The 15702-nt window shown below is 46.4% G+C and overlaps 1 long non-coding RNA gene and 1 pseudogene across 1 annotated transcript; one reads left to right on the forward strand and one right to left on the reverse strand.

Annotated features, from left to right (window-relative positions):
• Positions 1-28: 28 nt before the first annotated feature.
• On the reverse strand, positions 29-2205 carry LOC114704432. Its single transcript, XR_003736257.2, has 3 exons — positions 1706-2205; positions 1440-1578; positions 29-1109 (listed from the first exon to the last, which is right to left on the reverse strand). It is a non-coding gene; the product is annotated as an uncharacterized LOC114704432 (long non-coding RNA).
• A 5622-nt stretch (positions 2206-7827) lies between these two features.
• LOC114704422 lies at positions 7828-14671 on the forward strand (annotated as a pseudogene).
• Positions 14672-15702: the final 1031 nt, after the last annotated feature.

Below are 15702 nucleotides of genomic sequence, written 5' to 3' on the forward strand. Positions count from 1 at the left end.
CCTCCTCCTCCTTTTTACTCCCTCCTTCTCCCAGAGGAACCCCGCCCCCTTCTCCCTCCTTCCTCCACCACCTCCACTTTCCAGGACGGGCGCGTGCAAAGCACGACGGGAGATGTAGTCCTGCAAATGCTGGCGCTACCGTGGGAAAAGTGGGAGGCCGGGGCCAGCCGGCACTACAAATAAGATGGCGGAAAGCATGCCACGCTGGGAGCCGAGCATGGCGGGAATTAGAGTCCAGTTGACCCGAGATTCCCCGTAGCAGGACATAGAGAAGGAGCGGGAACGATGACTACAAACAAGATGGCCTTTTCCCCCGACCCGACCTCCTTTCCAGGCACTCACACGCCCTCTGGTCCACAACCCTCCGCGTGTGTGGTACCTGACGGGAGTCGCAGTCCATCTGCTGCCTTCCCGCTGCCATTTCTACTCGTCAGGAACAATGGGAAGGTGAAAAGGAACGAGGACTACAAGCAAGATGGCGAACGAGGGGCGTGCACCTAATAAGTCGGTCTTATGAAGTGGGATGGGAATAGTAGTTTTCTAGCTTCCCTGTGTTCCTTAAGAATGCCAGAACCAGGAGCATAAAGAGACTACCATAAAGATGGCAGGCTGCCTAACCTTTCCCGGTCGCTTCATTCTACCACTTGGAGCGCCTCGCCCGCCTGAACTATCAAAATCCCGCACTCAGCGGTGCAAAGCCGGCCGGGAACTGTAGTCTTCCCCGACCCCCTCTTTTATCTTCTGTCGAGACAATGGAAGTGAGAGGGGCGGGGACTACCGCAAAGATGGCGGGTCAAAGAGCAGGCGATGCCATGGGATTTGTAGTCCAAGGGCTAAGACTATTCTCTGAGGATAAGTAGGAAAGGACTGCTGTAGAGATGGCAACCTAGTCGCCTGCCCTGGGTGCCAGTACCTGCTGGGGTATGTAGTGTCTTCTTTAGCTGTACAGAGAAAGGATGCTAAGTGTTGAAATATGTTATCACCGCGAACACGCCAAATTGCAAGCGAACGGAAACGGAAAGTCTATTTCCTCCTGGCCTTCTTTTCTAAAGGGCTTGCAGGGAAATGTAGTCTCAGGCTTTCATTCTCCAGTGGAGAACGGATGTCACCTGTGGGAATCAGTGCGGGTGAGAGAGAAACATCGGGGTGATCAGGGAGTATAGGATGTCCGCTTTCTCGGAGAGTGACGACTTCATGTTTTAAAAGAAAGCAACCCTAACCAATATCGTCGCGACAAGGGAGGCGTGGTCACGCTCTTATCCCTTGGAAAGCCTGAGCACATAACACACGATGCTCCTTCCCCAAACCTTAGCAAATCGATACCTTACACGTCAGGCAGACCAAAGGAAGAAGACTTTGAAATATACAAAATCTCCTTCCTGCCTTAGGAAGTCATCAAGCCTCAGTTTCTTACCCGAAAAGGGGGTGATAATACTCACCTCCAAGCAGTTAGCGTTAAGTGTTCAAGAAAGTAACCAGTTCTGGTACGGGGCATGTGACGGCAGTTATTTTTTCGAGGTCCCTTCCAGCCCCATCATTTTGGAAGTCCAGGAATCCATCATGCCGGACAGTGAGTTTCTGTGAGAAGAAAACTGACAAGTAGATGACCCCCATCTTACCTCCCACCCCTCTTCCAACCATCTCTACCCAGCACGGTTCCCAGGGGGCGCCATCTCTCCTTTTAACAGAGGATGAGCACACTGACCAAATTTCCTCAACCCGAACTTGTAGCATGTGTGTGCTGTGAAGGCTCACACCTTGTCTTTTCAGCCTTGGAGGGCTCCTCTGAACTCTCAGCTGCCAACGGCCTGCTTTATGCCATTTTGATCTTCCTCCTGAGCCCTGGAAAACCCGCGCTGACTTCTAACCCGGGCAGTCCCACTGATTCCTTGTCTCCTCTCAGTCTCCAGCCTGCTGGAGACTCGGTGGGTGTGGCCTTTCTGCCTGGGAAGTTAACTCAGACCAAAATTGTGTGAAGTCACAGTTTGCTAGGACTACTAGCCTTAAGGTAAATAGAGGCTCCTTGCAGCTCACACATCAGTCATGTTTCCCAGGGATGTGTCTGTCCATTTTAAATCCACTCTGCTTTTAAGTCAGCTGGCAAGGACGACTTTCTGGCCTTTTTCTAGCGCTGTCCACACATGGACCAAAGTTGTACTTTTTCACCCATCCCACATCTCCACCCAGCTTTACTACGAGCGACATCTCAGTCCTACCTCAAATACTACCAAATGCTTTCAGCTTCTCATTTGATCCTCCTAAGATTCCTGTACGAGTTGAGCCTGGTGGCTCATGCCTTTAATCCCAGAACTTGGGAGGCAGAGGCAGGCAGATTTCTGAGTTTGAGTCCAACCTAGTCTACGGAGTGAGTTCCAGGACAGCCAGGACTACACAGAGAAACCCTGTCTGGAAAAAACAAGAAAAAGAACCCTATAAGAACTCTTATGAGCTGAGCGGTAGTGCTGAACGCCTTTAATCCCAGCACTTGGCATCTCTGTGAGTTCGAAGCCAGCCTGGGCTACAGAGTGAGTTCCAGGAAAGGCACAAAGCTACACTGAGAAAGCCTGTTTCAAAAAACCAAAACAAAAAAAAAAACAAAAACCTTCTTCTGGGTGTGGTAGTGCAAACCTGTTATCCCGGTATTTGGGAGACTGAAATAGGAGGATTCCAGGTTTAAAGCCAACCCATGCTACATAGGAAGACATTGTCTCAAAAACAAATGAACAATGTGGGGAGGGGGGCTCCAACCTGTGATCCCAGCACTTGGGAAGTAGAAGCAGGAGGATCAGAAGTTCAAGGCCATCCTAAGCAGCATAAGACTGTCTTAAAACAAACAAAACCAGCAAGGACTAAACAGAGAAAACTCTGTCTTAAAAAAAAAAAAAAAAAAAAAAAAAACTTAAGTTAGAATCCCTTCTTTTTTTTTCCTTGGTTTTTCAAGACAGGGTTTCTCTGTAGCTTTGGAACTCGCTCTATAGACTAGGCTGGTCTCAAACTCACAGAGATCCATCTGCTTCTGCCTACAGAGAGCTGAGATTTAAGGCATGTGCCACCACCTGGCTTAGAATCCCACTTTATAGGCGGAAGAAGCTGGGGTCCTCAATGTTAGAAATAAGCTTAGGATCACAAAGAAAGACAAACCTTGATGTTGGTTGTTTTTACTCTTTATGCTTTGAGGGGGCCCACCATCCAGCTCCCAAATAAACCATACAGAGACTTATTATTACTTATAAATGCCTGGCCTTAGTTTGGCTTGTTTCTTGCCAGCTTTCCTTGAATTATCCCATCTACCTTTTGCTTCTGGGCTTTTTCCTTTGCTTACTTCTGTAATCTTGCCTTTACTCTTACACCTTGGCTAGCTGTGTGGCTGGCCCCTTTTTTCCTCACTTCTTGATCTCTCTTGCTTCCTCTATCCCTCTTTTTCTTCTCCTATTTATTCAGTCTCTCTGCCTGGCAGCCCCACCTGTCCCCCTCTCCTGCCTAGCTATTGGCCTTGAAGCTCTTTATTAAACCAATCAAGTGTTTTAGACAAAGTAACACAGCTTCACAGAATTAAACAAATGCAACATGCCTGGCGGTGGTGGTGCACACCTTTAATCCCAGCAATTGGGAGGCAGAGGCAGGTGGATCTCTGTGAGATCGAGGCCAGCCTGGTCCACAGAGTGAGATCCAGGACAGGCACAAAAACTACACAGAGAAACCCTGTCTTGAAAAACAAACAAACAAAAGAATGCAACACATTTTTGCAGCATGAAACAAATGCTCCACAGAATAAACAAATGTAACACATCCGAAAATAATATTCTACAACAGCGCAGGCTTTTAATTCTAGCACTCAGGAGGCAAAGGCAGGCAGATCTCTGAGTTGAAGGCCAGCCTGGTCTATAGAACAATTTCCAGGACAGCCCAGGCTACACAGAGAAACCCTGTCTCCAAGAAGAAGAAAAAAAAAGAAAGAAAAAAAAAAAGTTGAAAGAGCGAATCCACAAAGAAATGTTTTAGTTTTTGTCCTAGTGCATATGGTGACTATGTCTTTAATGCTGGCCGGGGTCTGACCTCACAGTCTTATTTAACCTTACTCAGTCTGAAAAGAATTGGTGCACAGGAAATGGAGGGGGGAGGGGAAGGCGTCACTGCTCCAAGCACAGGTCACTGCTGCAGGCCACCGAATTCCTGGACTAGAGTAGCGGCCTTTGTGTAAAAAAAGGTTTTACAGGGTAGGGAGAAAAAAAAAGCAACTTGCATAAAAGTCTTACATGGAGCCAGGCGGTGGTGGCACACACCTTTAATCCCAGCACTCGGGAGGCAGAGGCAGGCAGATCTCTGTGAGTTCGAGGCCAGCCTGGTCCACAGAGCGAGTTCCAGGACAAGAACCAAAACTACACAGAGAAACCCTGTCTCCAAAAAAAAAAGTCTTACATGGAGGGAGAAATTAAAAATATTTTAAGTCAGGCAGTGGTGGCACACAACTTTAATGCCAGCACTCAGGAGGCAGAGGCAGGCGGATCTCTGTGAGTTCGAGGCCAGCCTGGTCTTTCCAGCACCCACATGAGGCAGTTCATAACTGTCTGTAAATCCAACTCCAGTGGATCTGACACTTCTGGCCTGAGGGCACCTATATGGACGTGCAACACAGAGATGCAGAAGGAAAGAGGGAGAGAGATCTCAAATACTGGAATTCAGGTTTCAAAAACAAAGAGCACTCCACCCCCCTCATTTACCATGATCTTTACACGTAAGCACTGCAGTCCTCGTTCTGTTAGCTCTGACAACAGGAATAAGATTACTGAGGAAAAGAACCATCACTCCCCCTCCCCTTTCTCTTCTTTGTGATGGCGTCTCCGTGTGTAGCTTCAGGTGACCTAGAACTTGCCTGTAGACCAGGCCAGCCTCAGAGCCATGGAGATCCTTCTGCCTCTGCCCCCCGAGTGCCGGAACTTGAAGGTGTGTACCACCACACCCACTACCACTCCTGTATAGTCCCTCAGTGCTGAGCAGTGTTTCTGCACCCTAACCGACAGGCAGACAGGAGACTGCAAAGGAAAACCCAGGAAACGTCGGGTGTGGCTCAGCCTTAGCCGTGGGAGAGTCCTGGACTACCAGGAGTAAAACCCTGAGCTCCGCCCCGACCCCTGGAAAGGGAAAAGGGAAGGAAAGAAGAAAAAAACAAACAAAAAACACTTACCTTTTCACTTCATGAGTGAAAATTTTACCACCAGTAGATTACTACTTGTATAGCTAAAACCTGAGTTAAGAGCTGGAGAGATGGCTCAGAGGTTAAGAGTACTGGCTAGTCTTTCAGAGTTCCTGAGTTCAATCCCCAGCAACCACGTGGTTGCTCACAACCATCTCTAATGAGATCTGGCGCCCTCTTCTGGTATGAAGAGGCGTACATGCAGACAGAACACTGTATATATAATAAATAAATCTTTAAAAAATAAACAAAACAACCCATGAGTTAAGTCAAGGAGGCTGAGGTAGAAGCATCCCCTGAGCTCAAAAATTTAAAACCAGCCTGAGTAACACAGCAAAGACCCCATCTCAAAATAAACAAATAAATAAACAAAATGAAGAAAACAAAACAAACCGTGATTTAACAGCAGTTTGCCTAGACTGGTCTGGAATCTGTTCTAACGGGCCAGTGATTTGAAGATTTCAATGAGAATGGTGGACTTGTTGAAGACGGTGACTCACTGGGGAAGAGATGTGTCATTGGGAGCAGGCTTGAGGTTTCAAGACTCCCACCATCCCCAGTGTTTGCTCTTAGCCTCCTGCTTGGGGATCAGGATGTGAGCTCTCCTGCTGCCCTGCCTCGGCGCAGCTACCATGGACTCTAGCCCTCTGAGACCATAAACTCTCTCCTTTGTAAGTTGTGTTGGTCACAGCGTTTTATCACAACAATAGGAAAGTAACTCCGACACCCAGGCTGACAAACGAGTGTTCTCTCTGGGCAGCTGATGGGATTACAAGTATGTTTCCTGCTATCATGGCCTGTGATGCAGTAAGTCTTCTCTCTTCCTCTTTTCTTTGAGAAAGGGTTTCACAATGAAGCCCAGACTGGTTTCAAACTCATGATCCTCCTGCCTCAGCCTCCTGAATGCTGGTAATACAGGCATGTGATACCAAGTTTTTTTTCTAGTCCTGGGGATAAAACCCAGAGCTCCTTCACATGTCACATCAAGCTCGCTACCAAGAAGCCATCTCCGGAGCCCTTTTAAAAGTCTTTTTGTCATGCTAGAGATCAAACCCAGGGAGTTCAACAAGCATCCCATCATCAAACTCCATCCCAGCCTTTCTACTTTCCTGTAAGATATGTTGTAGCACGAATCTTTTTTTTTTTTTTTTTTTTTTTGGTTTTTCGAGACAGGGTTTCTCTGTGTAGCTTTGCGCCTTTCCTGGAGCTCACTTGGTAGCCCAGGCTGGCCTCGAACTCACAGAGATCCGCCTGGCTCTGCCTCCCGAGTGCTGGGATTAAAGGCGTGCGCCACCAACGCCCGGCTTTGTAGCACGAATCTTAAAAGGTCTTATTAATAAAAACAAACCTGGAGCCAGGTACTGGGGTGAATGCTGGAAGATCAGAGAAGCAGAACAAGCCACAGCTTCCTCACCTCACCAGTTCCTCAGCTGATCCTGTTTCCTCAGACTGAAAGCTTTTCAGTCCTCATCCAGAATGAATCTCAGCTGAGCTGTTGCTCAGAAGCCTGAAAGCTTAACCAGCTCTAGTTCCTGGTCCTCACGCCTTATATGCCTTTCTGTTTTCTGCCATCACTTCCTGGGATTAAAGGTGTGAGTCACTATGCCTGGCTGTTTCCAGTGTGGCTTTGAACTCACAGAGATCCGGATGGAGCTCTGCCTCCCAAGTGATAGGATTAAAGGTGTGTGTGCCACCATTTTCTGGCCTCTGTATCTAGTGGCTGTTCTGTTCTCTGACCCCAGATAAGTTTATTAGGGTACACAATATTTTGGGAACACAATATTACCACAATATGTGACAATAATTATAGTCAGAAAACTAGTGTGCGATGATTTTGAGCAAAAAGATTGGGTGAAAAAAATAAAATAATGTAGCTGGGCGGTGGTGGCACATGTCTTTAATCCCAGCACTCGGGAGGTAGAGGCAGGCAGATCTCTGTGAGTTCAAAGCCATCTTGGGCTACAGAGTGAGTTCCAGGTAAGGCTCCAAAGCTACACAGAGAAACCTTGTCTCAAAAAACAATACTACTACTACTACTAATAATAATAATGTACAGAACAATGTAGATGATCTTGTATCATTTGTTTCAAAATGACAAAAAACAAACTGCAAAAAAAAAAAAAAAAAAAAAAAAAAAAAAAAAAAAAGAACCTATACCCAAGTAATCAAATATACAGAAAATTTCCCAGAAGTATCGGGAAACAAGCAAGCACTGAGGCCAGCTTGAGCTGCACAGTTAGACCTTCTCCTCAAAAAACAACAACAAACCAGAAAAGAGACAGAACAGATATCACACAAGTACACACACACACACACACACACACACACACACACACACACACACGGAAGTAGAGGCTGGCAGTGTGGCTTTGTAATAGAAATTTTTTTGGAACAGATTTCTCTGTGCAGCCCTGGCTGTACTGGAACTCACTTTGTAGACCAGGCTGGCCTCGAACTCACAGAGATCTACCTGCCTCTGCCTCCTAAGTGGGACTGCTGGGTTTAAAGGCATGTGCCACCATGCCTGGCTCTTATTCTTTTTCATGGAGATGGGGGTCTTCTGTTTTTAGGTTTGCCTTCAATTCATTAAGTAGTTGAGGACGACTTTGATCTTCTGATTTTCTCCTGCTAGGATGACAGGTGAGTGCCACCATGCCAGATTTTATACAGTGCTGGGGATCAAATCCAGGATCTTGTATATGCTTGATAAGCATTTTATCAGCTGGGCTACTGCCCAAGCCCTGATTCTCTGAAGTGTGTAGTGTGTGTGTGTGTGTGTGTGTGTGTGTGTGTGTGTGTGTGTGTGTGTGTGTGTGTGGTTACTGGGGATTGAATTTGGGGATTCATACCTGCTGGTCAAATGCTTTACCTCTGAGCTACCTACAGTCCTGTTTTAAGAACAAAATTTTAAATGTATGTGTATCTGTGTGTGTTGGTGTGAATTTATGTGCATGCAGCTGCCCACGGATGGCAGAGAGCACCACATCCCATGGAACTGGGATTATGCTGACAGCCACCCGATGTGAGTGCTGGGAACTGAACCCTGGTCCATGTGTCTACAGCCTGTGAACACCCCGCTCCCTGCTCCAATCATCTGTGTTGCTGGTAATGTCTGATAGAGTGTAAATTTTATGTAAATAGTCGCTGCACAATATCACCTATGAATAATGACAGAAAGTGTCTGTCTATGCGTATTTGGTACAGCTGCAGTGTTATTTTGTTGTTTTTGATTTTATTCCAGTATATGATGTTTTATTTATTTATTTATTTGTTTATTTATTTATTTATTTATTTATTTTTTGGAGCTGAGGATCGAACCCAGGGCCTTGTGCTTGCTAGGCAAGCACTCTACCATTGAGCTAAATCCCCAACCCGGATGTTTTATTTAAATTTTTAAATTTTTGAGACTTTCATATATAAGCACTACCAATACAGTGTTTTTATTCTGATTTTTTTTTTTTTAAATCTCAAGTCATGGATGTAGAACCCACAAAGATGAAGGGCCAGTTGCACTTACTACTCACAAATAAAACTCAGCCTGGTATTTGGAAATGCCCCACTGGCTTGCTTACCTGGGCACTAAATGTAGTCCCATCACTGGTGATGCCCAGGACCTATCACCCTTGCCAGTATGTGTAAGATCTTTCTTTGTATGGTGCTCATGAGACCACCAAAGTGACTAGGAAGTTACTGCACCTAAAAATCTAATGGAGACAACCACTATGAGTTTCTATATACGCAAAAGGGTACAACTTTCACTTTTCCTTTTTTTTAAGATTTATTTATTTATTATGGATACAGTGTTCTGCCTACACGCATGCTTACAGGCCAGAAGAGGGCACCAGATCTCATTACAGATGGCTGTGAGCCACCATGTGGTTGCTGGGAATTGAACTCAGGACCTCTGGAAGAGCAGCCAGTGCTCTTAACCTCTGAGCTATCTTTCCAGCTCTCACTTTTTCTTCTCTTCTGTCTTTTTCTATTTCTTTTTTCTTTTGGTTTTTTTTTTTTTTTTTTTTTTTTTTTTTTTGGTTTTTCGAGACAAGGTTTCTCTGTGTAGCTTTGCGCCTTTCCTGGAACTCACTTGGTAGCCCAGGCTGGCCTCGAACTCACAGAGATCCGCCTGCCTCTGCCTCCCGAGTGCTGGGATTAAAGGCGTGCGCCACCACCGCCCGGCTTCTTTTGGTTTTATAAGACAAGGTCTCCCTATTTTGTAGCTCGGGCTGTCCTAGAACTCACTGTGTTGCCAGGCTGTTCTCAAACTCACAGAAACCTGCCTCTGCCTCCCCAGTGCCGGGATTAAAGTGTCAGTTTTATCCCATCTCAAGTGTTTATGTACCTGAGTCTGTTCTGCCCTTTCTGTTCTTCCATTGATTTAGTTAATATTTATCACACAGTCCTCTGCTTGGTGTGTGTTGTGTTTTTTGGAACCCAGGGCCCTGTAAGCATTCTCCCTCCCTGGACATCTAACTTGGTCCTCATGCTGGAGTCCTTTCACATACTTTGAGGGCAACGTCTGTTGCTTGTTAAACCTACTCATTTGATTTGATTCTGTTCGTATGTCACCGCTTTGGGATGCGCAGGTCACATGATGGCCATTCAGTTTGTGACTGATGACCGTTAGACAAGGCTAACAGGTCTCACCCTACCATCTCCAAATTTTCAAACCAACATAGCCTTGTCTCCCGTTCATCTCTATCCTCCAAACCTAGGGCTTATCATGCCCAGGGCTGTTCACGAAGCAGCGGCAAAGCTTGGTCAGGTCCCAAAGTTCTCCAAAGGCCGTGCTGGGGCTAGGTTAGGAAATGTGCTATCCACTGCCAGATCTGTGGCCCCCATTTCCTCATCATATTATCGGTCACGTGACCCCACCCTGGGGACAGATCTTGATGCAAATAATGGGACGGCAAAGATCTACATCTCAAAATAATGGGGTGTAGCCACATCCCTGGAGCCAGTTCTTCATTCAAGTTCTCTGCAACTCATCCTCCAAGTGATTGAGGCAAATCGTCAAGTTCTCTGAACCTCATCTCTAAGAGTGGGGAAAATGCACAGAGGTGTTCAACAGCGCGCTTACCTGGAATCCAACAGTGAAGAGCCCGTGAGGTTCCACCCGGGAACTCTTGCCAAGCATGCACAAGGCCCCCACTTCCATGCCTAGTACTACATTAAATATGTAGTGGCACCTTTAATGCCAGAAATTGGGAGGCAGAGGCAGGTGGATCTCTGTGAGTTTGAGGCCAGCCTGGTCTACAGATCAAGTTCCAGGACAGCCAAGGCTATACAGAGAAACCCTTTCTCAAAAAAAAAAATAAAAATAAAAATAAAAAAATAAAAAAAATAAAAATAAAAAAAGTGTACAGGCATCTGTACTTCCTGTAATTCTGGCATCCAGAATAGTAAAGGAAGGCAGAAGGCTCACAAATTTGAGGCGAGCCTGAGCTGCATAGCAAGACACTGTCTCAAACCAGAGTGGGGTCATAGCTTTAAGGTAGAGGATTTGCCTAGCATGAGCAAGGTCCTGGGTTCAAATCCCAGTTTAACGTTCCTCCTCACCAAAAGCAGTTAACAAGCAAAAATTGTTTGGGATTAAAGGCACAAATCTCAGATGGGCATGGTGGTGCACACTTTTAATCCCAGCACCCCGGAGGCAGAGTCAGGCAAATTTCCGAGTTCGAGGCCCAGTTGGTCTACATAGTGAGTTCCAGGACAGCCAGGGCTATGTAGAGAGACACTGTCTTAATTTAAAAAATAAAAAGAGAAGACACAAATTTCCTCAGGATTGTTACGCAGTTAAATAAATAGCTATATAAAGCAATTGGCAATAACGAAGGGTAAAATACAGAATTTTTCCTTCTATGTCTTTTCTGAGAAATAGGGGTGAAGGCTTGGTCTGGGATACCTTAAATCAGGGTTACCCAGGGCAACAAAGGCTGTGAAAAGGCCTAGAAGAACAGGAAGGCTAAAGACAGTGGTAATGGTACAGAGATTCAGCTCTGGACCCTGGGTTCAAATCCTAACACTGTCACCAGCTAGCTGTGTGATGCTGAACTAATTGCTTTACCTTGCTGTGCCTCGATTCCCTATCTGACAAGAAACATACTTATTACCCTGCTCAAGTTTTTTTATTATTATTATTTTTTAAAGATTTTTGCTGGGCAGGGGTGGCTCACGCCTTTAATCCCAACACTTGGGAAGCAGAGCCAGGTGGATCTCTGTGAGTTCGAGGCCAGCCTGGTATATGGAGTGAGTTCCAGGACAGGCACCAAAACTACACAGAGAGACTCTGTCTCAAAAAAAAAAAAAAAGATTTTTTTAAATTTTATGAGTATGAATGTTTTGCCTACATGTATGTCTGTGTACCATGTGTGTGCCCTGTGCCCTCAGAGATCAGAAGAGGGCACAGAATATGCTAGAACTGGTGTTACAGAGAGTTGTAAGCCACCATGTGGGGCTGGGACCTGAATCCTGGCTTTCTCCAGCCCTCAAGGGATTTTATAAAGAAAACAGGAGTCAATATACAGGAAGAACTTGGGACAATTCTAGGTCTTCTGTACAAACTCAGGGAATGTTAGTGAATGACAAGATGGGATGAGGTGGAGCGCAGCGTCGTGCAACCAGGGGATGGAGTCTTCTGGACTTATTCACCACCATCTCCCAACATCTCCAAAGGTGCTGTAAGTGATCATGGAATTGATAGATGGAGTGATGTAGCTGGCTTTCTCTTGGGCCACGAACCAGCTCCCAAATCATGACACAGGGACTTAGTATTAGTTGCGAATGCTCGGCCTTGTCTTATGCTTGTCCCATTAGCTCTTACTGTAGGCAGACTTTTCTGTCCCACCAGCTGCTCCCCAAATAACCACACAGAGACTTAATATTAACTATAAAGGCTCAGCTGATAGCTGAGGCTTGTTTTTAGCTTGCCCTTATAACTTAAATTGACCCATTTCTATTAATCTATGTGCTGCCCTGAGGCTCATTTACATCATCTATTGACTTCCCATGTTGCTTCTTCCTGGTCAAGCTCGAGGTTCCTTCCACTCCCTGACTCTGCCCCTCCTTCTTCCCAGCATTCCCTCTGCCTTGAAAATCCTGCTTAGCTATTGGCCAATCAGCTTTTTATTAACAAGGAGAGCAACACATCTTCACAGTGAACAGCAGGATGATTCCACTGCACTTGTAACTTCCTCTCCCGTTCTCCCCTCTCGAGCGTAGATTTCTCCTCCTGTTCATTCTCTCTGCCTGCCAGCCCCACTTATATATCCCTCTGCTGCCTAGCTATTGACCATTCAGCGTTTTATTAGACCAATCAGGTGCCTGATTGGTCTAATAAAACGCTGAATCTTTACATCATTAAACAAAATGCAGCATAAACAAATGTATGGGGGCCGGAGAGATGGCTCAGACGCTAAGAACACTGGCTGTTCTTCCAGAGGTCCTGAGTTCAATTCCCAGCACCCATATGGTGGCTCACAACCATCTGTAATGAGATCTGGTGTTCTCTTCTGGCCTGCAGGGATATATGCAGACAGAACAATGTATACATAATAAATAAATAAATCTTTAAAAAAAAAAAAAAAAAAAAAAGCCGGGCAGTGGTGGTGCACGCCTTTAATCCCAGTACTCGGGAGGCAGAGGCAGGTGGATCTTTGTGAGTTCGAGGCCAGCCTGGGCTACCGAGTGAGTTCCAGGAAAGGCACAAAGCTACACAGAGAAACCCTGTCTCGAAAAACAAAACAAAACAAAAAAATGTATGGCAGAGGATAAGGATTGAGAGACATGAAGATGAGGAAGGGTGATCAGTCAATAGACCGGGAGCCACAAGGACCCGAGAGTCCAAAGGAGCTACAGAATTTAGCCAGGTTAAAGTTTGGAAAGCTCCTCAGAAGAGGCAGAACTCAAGAGGAGGTTCAGGTGTGAGAAAGGCTGAATCAGAAGGATGTGCTGGAGGGCAAGGGTGTGGTGTCCTCTGAAACCATGAAGGTGTGTGGCAGGGGGACAGGTGGGGAGAGTGAAAGGCAAAGCTGGGACTTAGAGACAGGAGGTCTTGAAAGCCAGGCTAAAGGATGGAGACATGTTCTGGGGGCACCGGGGGTCACAGAAAGAAAGGTACAGGGTAGTAGGAGGAGACAAGAGACCCTCGGTGTCCCCTGAGCTGTAGTGTGTCAGCAGCCACCAATAGCCTTGCTTTTTCTACGGCCTTGCTCGTTTCTGAAACCTGTCACCAGGCTCCCATCTTAGCCAGGCACAAAGAGTTATTTATAGTCAGGAACAGGATTGGAACTCACGATGCGGTTTCCGGATGATGCTAGGATTGGGCTTGGGTGTGTTGGGGGACGAGTGGCCATCAGATCTCTGAGGAACACATCTGTGACTGGGACAGTGACTAGGCTCAGAAGGAAGGTATGGTGGGACATTACGTCTTCATCACTAGGGGAACTGAGACGACGACTCAGTTGGTAAAATGTTTTCCACACCAGCACAAGGACCTGAGTCTGATCTCCAGCACCCACATAAAAGTCTGGGTGGAGCTGGGTGGTAGCTGCACATGCTTTTTGCTGCGGAATAATCCTTCTGTACACTGTGTGACTATATGTTGCTATGATTGGTTTAGTAAACAAGATGACTGGCCAATAACTGAACAGGAAAAAGTTAGGCAGGAAAGGCAAACTGAGAATGATGGGATGAGGAAGGGCAGAGTCAGAGGAGTCCAGCCAGATGGAGAACGAGTTGGACGCACAAAATGGGATAGAGGTAAAAGCCACGAGCCTTGGGGCAGTACATAGATTAATAGAAGTGGGCCAAGTTGTAAGAGCTGGTTAGTAACAAGCCTGAGATACTGGCCGAGCATTCATAGTTAATATAAGCCTCTGTGTGGTAATGTGGAAGCAGCTACAGGGACCTGAGAACTTCTGCCAACAGTCTGTAATCCCAGCACTCGGGAGGCAGAGGCAGGTGGATTTCTGTGAGTTCCAGGCCAGCCTGGGCTACAGTGTGAGTTCCAGGACAGACAGGGCTACCTTGTCTCAAAAAACAAACAAACAAAAATTCTATGTAGGAGATTATCATTTAAAAACATTTAATTTGTTAAGTACAGCCGTAGCATTGAAGGTGAAGCAGGACATGCCCCCATTAGGTCCCTTTGACTGTAAGAGGAACCTGCCCCACCTGCTCCTGCTGGGGACTGTTGGGCTACAGCGTGTTCGCTGCGGGCATCGGGGCTTTGCTCTTTGACTACGGGAGAATAGTGAAGTAGAACCGTGAGCACAGATCCTGCAGACTGAGGATTTGGAGACCCGATCACGCTCATGCCACTTTTCCAGGCCCAGAAGGACCGAAGGACCCTGCAGATTCTTAGGAGGGATGTGGAGGAGCAGGCCATCCATCATCATGAATGATGTGCCTGACCTCGGTGAGCTGAACGGGCTGCTCTCTCAGGAGGAGGTGCACAATGCCAACTTTGGCTTCACCTAGTGTGCGTAGGGCCCAAGCCGATGTCCACATTAAGAACAGTCAAATAGATGAGGCGGTGGTGGCGCACACCTTTAATCCCAGCACTCAGGCAGAGGCAGGAGGATCTCTGTGAGTTCTAGGCCAGCCTGGTCTACAAAGCAAATTCCAGGACAGCCACGGCTACACAGAGAAATGCTGTCTTGAAGGGGGAAAAAAAAAGAAAAGAAAAAGTCAAATAATCACCAGAATTCTCTCTCTGTGTGTCTCGTGTGTGTGTGTGTGTGTGTGTGTGTGTGTGTGTGTGTGTGTGTGTGTGTGTTCTGTGCTTGAATGCACATGTAAGTGGGAGTCAGAGGACAACTTTCATGAGATGCTGGGGTTACACAATTTGTAGAGTGTCTATCTAGTGTTCGAAAAGTTCTGGTTCAGTCTGTAGCACTGCATAAACCACACCTGTAATCCCAGCCCTGGAGAGTCTATGGCAGGGAACGGTTGAGCTGGAGACTGAGACTAGTCTAAATTATAGGGTGAGTCCCTGTCTTTAAAAACAAAACAAAGCAAAACACAAAATCTAAGGAAGGCTGGAGAGCCAGCTCACAACCACCTGCAACTTTAGCTACAGGAGAACTCACGCCATCTGCTGGCCTCCACAGGCACCTACACCCATGCGTACACATATGTACATGTACACAAACAATAAAAATGTCTTTAAAAACAAAACAAACCAAGTGGAGTGCCAGGAATGTAACTTGTAAAGGAGCATTTGACTAGCACAGGAAAGGGCCTGGGTTCAACTCTTTCCTCTCTCTCTTTTGGGCAGTGTCTTTCTGTGTTGCAAATAAAACTCACTATCAAGAACAGGCTGTGGGCGGTGGTGGCGCACGACTTTAATCCCAGCACTCGGGAGGCAGAGGCAGAGGCAGAGGCAGAGGCAGAGGCAGGCGTCTTTGTGAGTTTGAGGCCAGCCTGGTCTACAGAGCGAGATCCAGGAAAGGTGCAAAGCTACAAAGAGGAGAAAGCCTGTCTCGAAAAACAAAACAAAACAATAAAAG

The sequence above is a fragment of the Peromyscus leucopus genome, chromosome 1 (assembly GCF_004664715.2).
Source record: "Peromyscus leucopus breed LL Stock chromosome 1, UCI_PerLeu_2.1, whole genome shotgun sequence".
Lineage (NCBI taxonomy): Eukaryota > Metazoa > Chordata > Mammalia > Rodentia > Cricetidae > Peromyscus > Peromyscus leucopus.